Below are 13,780 nucleotides of genomic sequence, written 5' to 3'. Positions count from 1 at the left end.
TTATACCCCCTCTTTCCTACACACACTCTGCTGAACAGACAAAGCACTGCAGGAAAGACAGACTCACACTTCTCACACATTCCCACAGGGAAAAATGTGTAGCTCACATGTGTGGGTGCAATGACCTGGGAGCAAAGGGAAAAGGCTAAACCACTGGTACATAAAACGCCCTGGGGAAGACATGATTTGGCGTTGTGGACAACACACAGATTTGGGTCTGTGGTGTTACAGCCACCAAGGAAAACAGGGAACCCCATGTATTTCTGGATACAAGGCAACCGTGGGAATCCAAAGAGGTCTGACTTGCACAAATTGCCCTAGTATGTATTACCTACAAGGCCCGGCAAAGTACAAAATATAGGGAAGAATCAATTTTCAGACATTTGCCACAAGGAAGCCACCTAAACACGCCTGAAACAACACATGTCCTACCTTCCCATGTCCCCACAGGTGTCCTGACGACAACAGTACCTCACTTGTGTGGGTGCATCTACCTGGGCGCAAAGGCAAAAGGCTAACACACTGGTACATCAAACCCCCGGGGAAGACGGGATTTGGCTTTGTGGACAACCTACAGATTTGGGCCTGGGGTGTCGCAGCCACCAAGGAAAACAGGGAACCTCATGCAATTCTGAAAAGAAGACACACCTGGTAATTCAAAGACACCTGACTTTTGCAAATTGCTCTAGAATGTATTACCTACAGGGCCTGTCAAAGTCCAAAATGTAGGAACAAAAACATAATTTTCAGACATTTGCCACCAGGAAACCACCAGAAAACACACCAGCAACAACACATGTCCTACCTTCCCACATTCCCACAAATGTCCCGATGAAAACAGTACATCACAACTGTGGGCGCACTGACCTGGGTGCAAAGGTAAAAGGCTAAACTGCTGGTATATCAAAGGGCCAGGGAAGACCACATTGTTACAGGGTTTGGTCTTATGGGCAACCCACAGATTTGGCTTGGGGTGTTCCAGCCACCAAGGAAAACAGAGAACCCCATGTAGTTTTGAAATGAAAACACCCATGGGAATCCAAAGAGGTGTAACTTGCATGAATCGCCCTAGAATGTATTACCCACAAGGCCCGGCAATATCCAAAATGTAGGGAAAAAAACACAATATTCAGACATTTGCCACCAGGAAACCACTGAAACACACTGGCAACAACACATGTCCTACCTACCCACATTCCCACAAGTGTCTTGACGTAAACAGTACCTCACATGTGTGGGTGAACTGACCTGGGTGCAAATGGAAAAGGCTAACCCACTGGTATATCAAATTTTGGCTTTGTGGACAACCCACAGAGTTGGGCCTGGGGTGTCGCAGCCACCAAGGAAAACAGGGAACCCCATGCATTTCTGAAAAGAAGACACCCTTGGGAACCAAAAGAGGTCTCACTTGCGCGAATCACCCTAGAATGTATTACCTACATAGCCTGGCAATGTCCCAAATTTTGGGAAGAATCAATGTTCAGACATTTGCCACCAGGAAACCACCGACACACACCAGCAACGACACATGTCCTACCTTAACACATTCCCACAAGTGTCTCAACAACAACGATACCTCACTTGTGTGGGTGCACCTACCTGTGCGCAAAGGGTAAAGAATAACCCACGGGCACATTAAATGCACTGGGGAAGACTTGATTTGGCTTTGTGGGCAACCCACAGATTTGGGCCTGCGGTGTCGCAGCCACAAAGGAAAACAGGGAACCCCATGCATTTCTGAAAAGAAGACACCCGAGGGAATTCAAAGAGGTCTGACTTGTGCAAATCGCCCTAGAATGTATTACCTAAAAGGCCCAGCAAAATCCAAAATGTAGGGAAGAATCAATGTGCAGATTTTTGCCACAAGGAAATGACCAAAACGCGCCGCCAACAACACATGTTATACTATCTCACATTCCCACAGTTTTCCTGATGAAAACAGTACCTCACATGTAAGGGTGTACAGATCTGGGCACAAATGGAAAAGGATGAACCACTGGTATATCAAACACCTTGGGGAAGACTGGATTTGGCTTTCTGGATAACCTGCAGATTTGGGCGTGAGGTGCAGCAGCCACCAAGGAAAACAGGGAACCTCATGTATTTCTGAAAAGAAGACACCTGTGGGAATCCAAAGAGGTCTGACTTGCTCGAATCGCCCTAGAACTTATTACCCACGAGGCCAAGCAAAGTCCAAAATGTAGGAAAAAAATCCCAATTTTCAGACATTTGTCACCAGGAACCACCGGAACAGACCAGCAACAACACATATCTGACCTTCCCACGTTGCCACGGGTGTCCTGATGACAACGGTACCTCACATGTTTGGGTGCACAGACCTGGGCGCAAAGGGAAAATGCTGAACCACTGATACATCGAACACCCTTGGGAACACTGGATTTGGCTTTGTGGAAAACCCAGAGATTTGGGCCTGGAGAGTCGGAGCAACCAAGGAAAACAGGGAGCCCCATGCATTTCTGAAAAGAAGGTACCCGTGGGAATCCAAAGAGGTCTGATTTGCGCAAATCTCCCTAGAATGTATTACTCACAAGGCACGGAAAAGTCAAAATGTGGGGAATAAAACACAATTTTCAGACATTTGCTATCGGGAAACCACTGAAACAGACCGGGAACAACACATATCCGACCTTCATACGTTCCCACGGGTGTCCTGACGACAACGGTACCTCACATGTGTGGGTGCACTGACCTTGGCGCAAAGAGAAAATGCTAACCCACTGTTACATCAGACTCCCTGGGGAAGACTGGATTTGGCTTTGTGGACAACCCACAGATTTGGGCCTGGGGTCTCGCAGTCACCAAAGAAAACGGGGAAGCCCATGCATTTCTGAAAAAAGAAGAAACCCGTGGAAATCCAAAGAGGTCTGACTTGCGCATATTGCCCTAGAATGTATTACTCACAAGGCACGGCAAAGTCCAAAATGTGGGGAATAAAACACAATTTCAGACATTTGCTATCAGGAAACCACCGAAACATGCAAGCAACAACACATGTCCTACCTTTCCACATTCCCACAAGTATCCTGATGAAAACGGTACATCACAACTGTGGGCGCACTGACCTGGGTCCAAAGGGAAAAGGCTAAACCGCTGGTACATCAAAGGGACAGGGAAGACCACATTGTTACTGGATTTGGTCTTGTGGGCAACCCACAGTTTTGGCCTGGGGTGTTCCAGCCACCAAGGAAAACAGGGAACCCCATGTAGTTCTGAAATGAAATCACCCATGGGAGTCAAAAGAGGTGTGACTTTCATGAATCGCCCTAGAATGTATTACCCACAAGGCCTGGCAATGTCCAAAATGTAGGGAAAAAGACACAATATTCAGACATTTGCCACCAGGAAACCACTGAAACACACTGGCAACAACACATGTCCTACCTACCCACATTCCCACAAGTGTCTTGACGTAAGCAGTACCTCACATGTGTGGGTGAACTGACCTGGTGCAAAGGTAAAAGGCTAACCCACTGGTAAATCAAATTTTGGCTTTGTGGACAACCCACAGGGTTGGGCCTGGGGTGTCGCAGCCACCAAGGAAAACAGGGAACCCCATGCATTTCTGAAAAGAAGACACCCGTGGGAATCCAAAGAGGTCTGACTTGCACGAAACGCCCTAGAATTTATTACCTACATAGCCTGGCAATGTCCCAAATTTAGGGAAGAATCAATTTTCAGACATTTGCCACCAGGAAACCACCGACACACGCCAGCAACGACACATGTCCTACCTTAACACATTCGCACAGGTGTCCCAACAACAACAATACGTCACTTGTGTGGGTGCACTGACCTGGACGCAAAGGGAAAATGCTAAACCACTGTTACATCAGGCGCCCTTGGGAAGACTGGATTTGGCTTTGTGGAAAACCGAGAGATTTGGGGCTGGGGAGTAGGGGCCACCAACGAAAAAATTAAACCCCATGCATTTCTGAAAAGAAGGCACACATGGGAATCCAAAGAGGTCTGACTTGAGCGAATTGCCTCAGAATTTATTACCTACATGGCCCAGCAAATTCCAAAATGTAAGGAAGAATCAATTTTCAGACATTTGCCACCAGGAAACCACCGAAACATGCCGGAAACAATGTATATCCTACTTTCCCATGTTCGCACAGGTGTCCAGATGAAAACGGTACCTCACATGTGTGGGTTCACCGGCCTGGGCACAAAGGGAAAATGCTAAACCACTGGTACATCAAACTCCCTGGGGAAGACCGGATTTGGCTTTATGGTCAACCCACAGATTTGGGCCTGGGGTCGCGCAGTCACCAAAGAAAACAGGGGACCCCATGCATTTCTGAAAAAATAAGAAACCTGTGGAAATCCAAAGAGGTCTGACTTGCGCATATTGCCCTAGAATGTATTACTCATAAGGCACGGCAAATTCCAAAATGTGGGGAATAAAACATAATTTTCAGACATTTGCTATGGGGAAACCACCGAAACACGCAAGCAACAATACATGCCCTACCATCCCATGTTCCTACAGGTGTACCAATGAATATGGTACCTAAAATGTGTGGGTGCACCTACCTGGCCGCAAAGGGAAAAGGCTAACTCATTGGTCCATCAAATGCCCTGGGGAAGACTGGGTGTGGCTTTGTGCACAACCCACAGATTTGGGCCTGGAGTGTCGAAGCCACCAAGAAAAACAGGGAACCCTATGCATTTTGTAAATAAGACACATTGGGAATCCAAAGAGGTCTGACTTGTGCCAATATGCCTAGATTTTATCACCCACAAGGTCTGGCAAAGTCTAAAATGTAGAGAAAAAAACACCACTTTTAGACAATTGCAACCAGGAAACCACCGAAGAACACTGGCCAACAACACATGTCCTACCTTCCCACGTTCCCACCTGTGTCCTGACAAAAACGGTACTTCACATGCGTGGGTACGCTTACCTGGGTGGAAAAGAAATAGGGTTGACCATCCCCAAGTCCAGCGACAGTCCCAGGGAGACCCTGCAGGGTCACCATCCCTTCCCTGAGGGAAAAGATATATCACAGCACCACCAGAGCGCCAGGATGGCCGGGGGAGCAGCCCTCAGCTTTGTGCTCCTGTCTCCAATGTGGGTGCACTGTCCACAAGTCCAGCCACCGTCCCAGGGAGCCCTGGCAGGTCCCCCATCCCTTCTGTGAGAAACCAAAGGGTGTCTCATTGACTAGTCTCTTGGGATCTGTCATCCAGGTGGCCGGGACACGGCCATCGCTATGGGATCCAGACCCCAGGGGTGGACCAGTGCGGGAGGATCACCTGGATGATGGGTCCCTAGGAAGTGGGAGTGAGGCACCCAGAGGAGAGACGCGGTATCCCTGTGCCCATTTCCCTGTAGAACACCCTCCTTCCATGTACTATATAGGAACCTTATCCCTCCACACACGGGCAAAGCGCTGCACTGAAAGACAGACTCACACACAACCAGTCTGTTTGACATGTCCCAACATCACTGTCAGGCGGAGTCAGGCACTTAACCTTAATGACTCGCACCTGAATCCTGTTACCTTTCCCCACTGGGATAAAAGGCGGAGCATGAGAGCATCCAGAGAGCAAGGTGAGAAGGGCAACTGAAGCGAGCACGAACAGCAGAACGAAGGGCAGGAAATCCCAGGAAGGCGACACGAATATGGAAGCAGAGCAGATGGGACCAGGAGGTGAACAAAAGGCTGTGGTCCTACCAGCTGCGAGGTGAATGTTGTTACAGAATCCCAAAGGGGTAACTCCCTGCTGCTGCAGAAGGCCATGGCGGTACCTCCTTCATGTGCGGCATGAGGACTTGAAAGGAGGCTAGCCGTGCTGGGCCAAAAGCCTTGACTGAAGGGAATGTCTCAATAAACAGCCTCATGCGCTGTCAGTGAGTGAAAAGGGAGACTGGCTTATGATGGTGATTGAAAAGGACATTTATGTTTGAAATGCTTGTTAGGTTGTCGAGAAATTACGAGCGAAAGCACTTTGTAGCAAGAATGGAGAATGCCGAGATTGTGCACGTGAGAGAAAATAACTAAGAAAGGAGGTGAATAGTCGAAGTGGTCATACAAGGACAAAGTCAAGGGTACAAGCCCCCTCATACAGTTGAAAGTCTTTGACAAGAAGTGAAAGGAACTGCAGATACCAGAAGGCCTCAGAAGAGGAGCCCGGTAAAAACCTTTTAATGTATCCAACATGGTGGGTTGCATGTAGAAGAAGGGAATCATGCATGGTGAGAGCTTTGGTAAAGTCTTGCACTGCCAGGCAAAAGACATTAATTTGTGGGATCCTGCCTTTTCAGAAGAAACAGCATCCTGATGCCTATAGACTCAAGGGGTGCTCACAGTCATGCCACTGTCCCGCCTTGTCCCATGGTGCAACATGTGGAAGGGAGTGTATTAGTTCATCAGTCCTGAACTACCAAAACCGTTTTGGTCATTGTAGTTTGCATTACACTCTTTTGTTATACATATCATCATCCTACACCCTTTCGTTATATAGAGTAAGGGTTTGGTAATAGGTTTATTAATATAGGCCATTTTGTTTTGACACAACACCACTAGGACAGCGTTGTCTTTATTCTGATGGTCCTAGCTTGCTCCCATTTTAGATTAGGCATTTTTCTTACCCATATATTGTTCAATAAAAACCCTTGTATTGTACTCCTTGTGTCTGTTGTGCTTCCGATAACCATGCCTTCCATGCCTGATATGGTGTCAGTGGTGGGATGTGACTAAATTGAGAAAATCTGGGGGACCTTAAAGTTTCAGAAACTTAGTAGTCGAGCCTCCGATCCCTCATTTGCCACAAGGGAGTCGATCGGATTCAACACTTGCACAGTAGGGAGATCACGATCCCTCCCGGAAAGAGAGGAATGGTTCCCACCGACTTGGTCCTGATACCCCCCAGCCCGGTTGTTACATCAGGTTGGCTCAGAAGTCTGGCCTAGCCTGGAAGTTTGGTATAGACATATTGGCCGGAGTCATAGACCCAGATATTACAGGAGATGTAAAGGTGTTGATCCAGAACCATGGGGAAAACCTGTTTGAAATAAAAACCCGGAGATAAGATAGCTCATGCATTCTTGAAAAAGCAGTGTTCCCATGCTGTGAAGAAATAAACTGAAATTGTTGAGGAGAAAGAAAGAATGAATCAGGGCTTTGGGGAAGCAGAGAAACCCTTAGACATCCGGAATCTCAGGGATGATGAGACTACCCTCCTCCCAGATTTAGCCTTTGCCCAGCGTAACAATTCCATGCTTGCTGTGGCTTTCCTACAGGCCCTACCTGAGGAAGAAGGATGGGGAAAGGCAACCCTTTCTTCTTCCTAAAGCAGGCACTGTTATACAGAGGAGACACTACTGTGGATGGTCTTGTCCAAACACAGTTGGTGATACATAGGAGTCACAAGAATATTGTATTGGAGATTGCCCACTCCCATCTGACCTGAGGACATCTAGGGCAGGCCAAACCCCAAGCTCATGTTGGGGGGAGATTCTATTGACCAGACATTTATGCAGATGTAAAAGACTATATCAACCTGCCAAATTTGCCAAATGTCCAGTGCCCACATTCCCCTTCCTGCTCCTTTCCACCCTTTACCCATAATAGAAATCCCCTTCTCTGGAACTGGGATGGACATTGTGGGTGCTCTGGAAACCTCCAAACTTGGAAGTAAATCCATCCTAGTGATAATGGACTATGCCACTCGATACCCTGAGCAGTCCCGATGAGAAACAGTTGTACTCTACAGATTTTAAAACATCTAATACCATTCTTTTCCCGAGTGGATTTCCCCAAAGAGATCCTGACTGAACAAGGATCCACCTTTATGAGCAAGTTAATGGGAGAAGTAAAAAAGTTGTTGCATATTACCACACTAAAGAACTCTGTCTGCCATCTCCAGACTGACCGGTTAGTAGAAGTATTTAATCAAACCCGGAAAATGATATTGAAGAAATTAGTAGACGAGGATGGAAAGGATTGGGATCGAATGATACCCTGGGCCCTGTTCGCCGTGAGCAAAAACCCCAAGCATCTGCAGGGTTCTCTCCCTTTGAATTACTATAGGGGAGAGAACCCTGTGATGTCTTGGATATACTTAAAGAGACTTGGGAAGAAGGCACTATCCCTCTATCTCAAACAGCCACTCACTTAAAGGAACATATGACCTTGTTCAGAACATTGGTGCAATCCCATAAGAAGAAGGCCCAAGCCCATCAAAAGCAAGGATATGATAAAAAGGTAGAGCTTTGTTCCTTCTACGTAGGGCAAAAAGTATTAGTGCTGTTACCCACTTCAGTGAATAAGCTCATCTCGAAGTGGCATGGCCCGTATGACATCTAACAATGTACAAGCACCTGCAAATACAAAGTGGCACAACCGGATAAAAAGAAGAAGCCTCATTTATACCACATTAACCTCCTTAAGGAGTGGAAAGATAACCCAACAACCACCTCCTCCATTCCAGCTTCATTAGCCCCAGAGGAAAGAGATTATAGTGATCTTATTCCCCAAGATATATCTAATGAAAGACAGGGAGACCTAACGGATCTTATAGAATCATTCCCGGATGTATGTAGTGACAAGCCAGGTACAGTCCAGGGCACATACCATTACACCCAAACCCCTGGAGGGAAAATAGTCCATCTTAAGCAAGAAGGATAGTTATAGAAGAAGTGGAAGCTATGTTACAGGCCAATTTCAAAGAACCCTCCTCTAGTCCCTGGTCTTCCCCATCTTTCTAGTAACCAAGCCAGACCAATCCTGACGGTTTTGTATTGACTTCCGCCAAGTAACTACCATCTCAGCCTTTGTTGCCTATCCCATGCCACAAATCGACGATCTGATCGACAGGCTGGGTACTGCCATCTTCTTACCTACACTGGAGTTAACAAAAGGTTTCTGGCAGGTGCCATTGTATGGACTTGACAAAGAAAAAAACGTGTTCTCTACCCCCATTGGATTGTTCCAATTTAAAGTTTACCATTTGGACTCCATGTGGCTCCAGAGACCTTTCAAAGACTCATGGATACCATACTCAAACCATACTCTCATTTTTGCGGAGCCTATATCAACAACATTGTTATCTATCGCCAGACCTGGGAAGAACATTGTTTGCATCTCTATACAATCATGCGAGCCCTCCCACCTTCAGGACTTACAACCAACCCAAACAAATGTTGACTCGCCCAGTCGGGAGTCAAATATCTAGGATTTTCCGTGGGCAATGGCTGTGTCCAACCACAATTTCGAAAAAGTAAAAGCAGTCTTAGATGCTCCTGCCCCAAAAACCAAGAGAAATCTCAGAGCTTTTTTAGGCCTCATCGAGTATTATCGAAAATGTATTATCATATGTTCAGATAAGACAGCCCGATTAACCGTCAAACTTAACAATGCGTAACTGCAAAATATCTGTTGGATCCATGATGACCACATTTCTTATACGAAGAAATTCCTACTGTTGGGCTGCACGTTCAATGTAACCCTGAGCCAAGCCTTCTTACAATCTCATACAAAAGTGCCTCGATGCCTTTGGGTTGTAGCGCGCTCTACAAATCCAAAAAATAAACTTAAAACAGGCTCTGTGTCAAGCCCCTATCCTAAAAGTAGCTGATTTCTCCCAAGAATGTATCCTACAAAACGATGCCTCCTTGACAGGTTTAGGAGCAGTGTTATCCCATGTTATTGATGGCTTTGAACATCCCCTCCTATCTGCCAGTAAGAAACTATTCCCAAGAGAGAACAACTATTCAGTGATAGAACTGGAGGCCCCTGCTATGAAATCGGCCATTATACATCTTCGCTACTATTTAATGGGTAGGAAATTCAAACTGATAACTGACCATTTCCCGCTAGTCTGGATAAGCCAGAGAAAAGACTCAATTCCTAGAACTATGCAATGGTTTCTAGACCTTCAACCTTACAGTTTCACCGTAGAACATCGAAAGGGAAAGGAACTAGGAAACGTGGATTTCCTTTGACACTTCCTCTGTGAAAAAGACACAATCACATTGCATAGGGGAAGGGTATGTGAGAAACCAAAGACTGTCCCACTGACTAGTCCCTTGGGATCTGTCATCCAGGTGACCGGAACACGACCATCGCTATTGGATCCAGACCCCGGGGGTGGACCAATGCGGGCGGATCACCTGGATGAGGGGTCCCTTGGGAGTGGGACTGGGGCACCAAGAGGAGAGACACAGTATCCCTCTACCCATTTCCCTGTAGAACACCCTCATTCCATGTACTATCTAGGAACTTTATACCCCCTCTTTCCTACACACACTCTGCTGAACAGACAAAGCACTGCAGGAAAGACAGACTCACACACAGCCAGTCCGTTTGACATGTCCCAACATCAGGGTCAGGCAGAGTCAGGCAATTAACCTTAATGACTCCCACCTGAATCCTGTTACCTTTCCCTACTGGTATAAAAGTCAGAGCCTGAGAACACCCGGAGAGCAAGGCGAGAAGGGCAACACGAAGCGAGCAAGACCAGCGGAACAGAAGGCCAGGAAATCCCAGGAAGGCAACACGAATATGGAAACTGAGCAGACCGGACCAGGAGGCAAACGAAAGGCAGTGGTCCTACCAGCTGCGAGGTGAAAGTCGCTACAGAATCCCAAAGGGGCAACTCCCAGTCACTGCCGAAAGTCACAGTGGTACCTCCTTCATGTGCAGCGTGAGGACTTGAAAGGAGGCTAGCTATGCTGGGCCAAAAGCCTTGACTGAAGGGAAGGTCTTGATAAACAGTATCAGCCGCTGCTGATGAGTGAAAAGGGAGACCGACTTGTGATGGTGATTGAAAAGGACATTTACGTTTGAAGTGCTTGTTAGGTTGCTGAGAAACCGTGAGCGAAAGCCCATTGTAGCAAGAATGAAGAATGTTGGGATTGTGCATGTGAGAGAAGCCGCAAGAGAAAATAACTAAGAAAGGAGGCGATTAGTCAAAGTGGTCATACGAGGAGAAAGTCAAGGGCACAAGCCCCTCATACAGTCTTAAGTGTTTGACAAGAAGTGAAAGGAACTGCAGATACTAGAAGGGCTCGGGAGAGGTGGCCGGTTTAAACTTTTGAACTATATCCAGTATGTTGGGTTGCGCGTAGGATGGCAGCTGTGAGAAAGAGAAGCTTGATTGTGAAAAGCAAATGCACTTGCTACAATATAACAGAGTGGCCCGGCTAGACAAGATCGCCTATCAGAATTTTATGTATCAAACTGTCAAGTATGTAAAAGTGAAAGTCTGAAAGATTGCAAAGAAACAAGTGTGATACTGGCAGTGTGAAGGCTCGCGCCGGATTGAGAGAAACCAGAACTGCCTACTGAGGAAGGTCTGAGCCCGGAGGAGGGGGACCTGAGTGAACCTGTGAAAGTGGACTCAAGGTTTGTCGAAAAAGACATTAAGAGTTCCTGAATGCTATAAGCTAGTAGAACTGGTAAAGTCAACTGTACTGTGATTTGAAGGTTACAGTAAACCCGACGGAGGGATGCCAAGTGAAAGCAAGGTAAAGTGAATCCCGCATTTTGATACAGTGACTGAATAGTGGGGTAAAGATGAAGGTGAACCCAATGGAGGGATATCATTAGAAAGGCGCAGAAGAAGAGAATCCCGCATGGTGAGAGCTTGGGTAAAGTCTTGCGCTGCCAGGCAAAAGACATTGCTTCAGGGGATTCTGCCTTTTCGGAAGAAACAGCTTCCTGATGCCTATGGACTCAAGGGGTGCTCTCAGTCATGCCACTGTTCCGCCTTGTTTCGTGATGCAACGTGGGGAAGGGAGTGTATCAGTTCAGCAGTCCTGAACTACCAAAAAGCCTTTCGGACATTTTAGTTTGCATTACACTCTTATACATATCATTGTCCTGTACCCTTTTGTTATATAGAGTAAGGATTTGGTAATAGGTTTATTAGTATAGGCCATTTTGTTTTAACACAATACCACCTGGACAGTGTTTTCTTCTTTATTTTGATGGTCGTAGCTTGCTCCCATCTTAGATTTACGTTTAGATTAGGTGTTTTTCTTACCCATATATTGTTCAATTAACACCCTTGGATTGTACTCCTTGTGTCTGACGTGCATCTGATAACCATGTCTTCCTTACACTACCCGGAGGTAAAAGCTATAACGCAGCCCAGCCAGAGATCTAGGACGGCTCGGGTGATGTTCTTGGAGTTGGGGGCCTATCTCCCATGTGGGTCGACCCTTCCCAAGTCCAGCGGCAGTCCCAATGAGCCCTGGCAGGGTCACCAACCCTCCCCGGAGAGAAAAGCTGTAATGTGGCATTGGCCAAACCTCAAGGACGGCTATGGGTCCTGCTACAAGCCATGGGTGCCTGTCTCCAAAGTGGGCCGACCATCCACAAGTCCAACCACAGTCCCAGGGAGCCCTGTTAGGATCCCCATCCCTCCCTGGAGGGAAAGCCTGTAACCCAGCTAGGTCAGAGCTCCAGGATGGTTGGCTATGATGTCCCCGGCCTTGGTCACCAGCCTCCCATGTGGGTCAACCGTACCCAAGTCCAGCGGCAGTCCAAGGGAGCCCTGCCCGTGTCACCATCCCTGCCTGGAGGGAAAAGCTGTAACGTGGCATGGTAAGAGCTGCAGAACTGCTGCCCCTGGTCTTGGGCACCTGTCTTCCATGTGTGTCTACTCTCCCCAAGTCTACCGGCTTTCCAGGGAGCCCCGACAGGGTCCCCATCCTTCCCTGGAGTGAGAATCTGTAATGCAGCGCAGCCAGATCTCCAGGACAGTCAGGGGTGATGTTCCCGGCCATGAGTGCCCGTCTCCCATGTGGGTTGACCATTGCCAAGTCCAGCGGCGGTCCCAGGGATCCCTAGCAGGTTCCCCATCCCTCCCCAGAGGTAAAAGCTGCAATGCAGCCCAGCCAGAGCTCCAGCACAGCCAGGGGTGCTGCCCCCAGCCTTGGGTGCCTGTCTCCCATGTGGGTTGAGCGTCCCCAAGTCCACCAGCTGTTCCAGGGAACTCTGGCAGAGTCGCCATCCCTCCCTGGAGTGAAAATCTGTAATGCAGCGCAGTCAGAGCTCCAGGACGGTCAAGGGTGATGTTCCCAATAGGGTCCCAATCACTCCCCAGAGGGAAAAGCTGTAAAGCAGTGCAGCCAGAGCTCCAGGACAGTTGGGGGTGATGTCCCTGTCCATGGGCGCCTGTCTCACATGTATGTCGATTGCCCCCAAGTACATCAGCGGTCCCAGCAAGCCCCGGGAAGGTCCCCATCCCTCACTGCAGGGAAAATCTGTAACGCAGCTCAGTTAGAGGTCCAGGACGGCTGGGGTTGCTGCCCCCGGCCTTGGGCACCTGTCTCCAATGTGGGTCGACCATCCACAAGTCCTATGGCGATCCCATGGAGCCCCGGCAGGGTGTGCATCCCTTCCCAGAGGGAAAAGCACCAACACAGCCCAGTCAGAGCTCTAGGATGGGTGGGGATGATGTCCCTGGCCTTGTGCGCCTATCCCCCATGTGGGTTGACTGTCGCCAAGTCCAGTGGCGGTCCCAGGGAGCCCCGGCAGGGTCCCCATGCCTCCCTAGAGGGAAAACCTGTACCACAGCTAGGACAGAGCTCCAGGATGGTTGGCTGTGATGTCCCCGGCCTTGGTCGCCTGTCTCCCATGTGCGTCAACTGCCCCCAAGTCCACCAGCTGTTCCAGGGAGCCCCAGCAGGGTCCCCATCCTTCTCTGGAGTGCAAATCTATAATGCAGCGCAGCCAGAGCTCCAGGATGGTCAGGGGTCATGTTCCCAGCCATGGGCGACTGTCTTCCATGTGGGTTGACCATC

The sequence above is a fragment of the Ambystoma mexicanum genome, chromosome 3p (genome assembly GCF_040938575.1).
Source record: "Ambystoma mexicanum isolate Mex_15411 chromosome 3p, UKY_AmexF1_1, whole genome shotgun sequence".
Lineage (NCBI taxonomy): Eukaryota > Metazoa > Chordata > Amphibia > Caudata > Ambystomatidae > Ambystoma > Ambystoma mexicanum.
Note: the sequence above shows the minus strand (reverse complement) of the source record.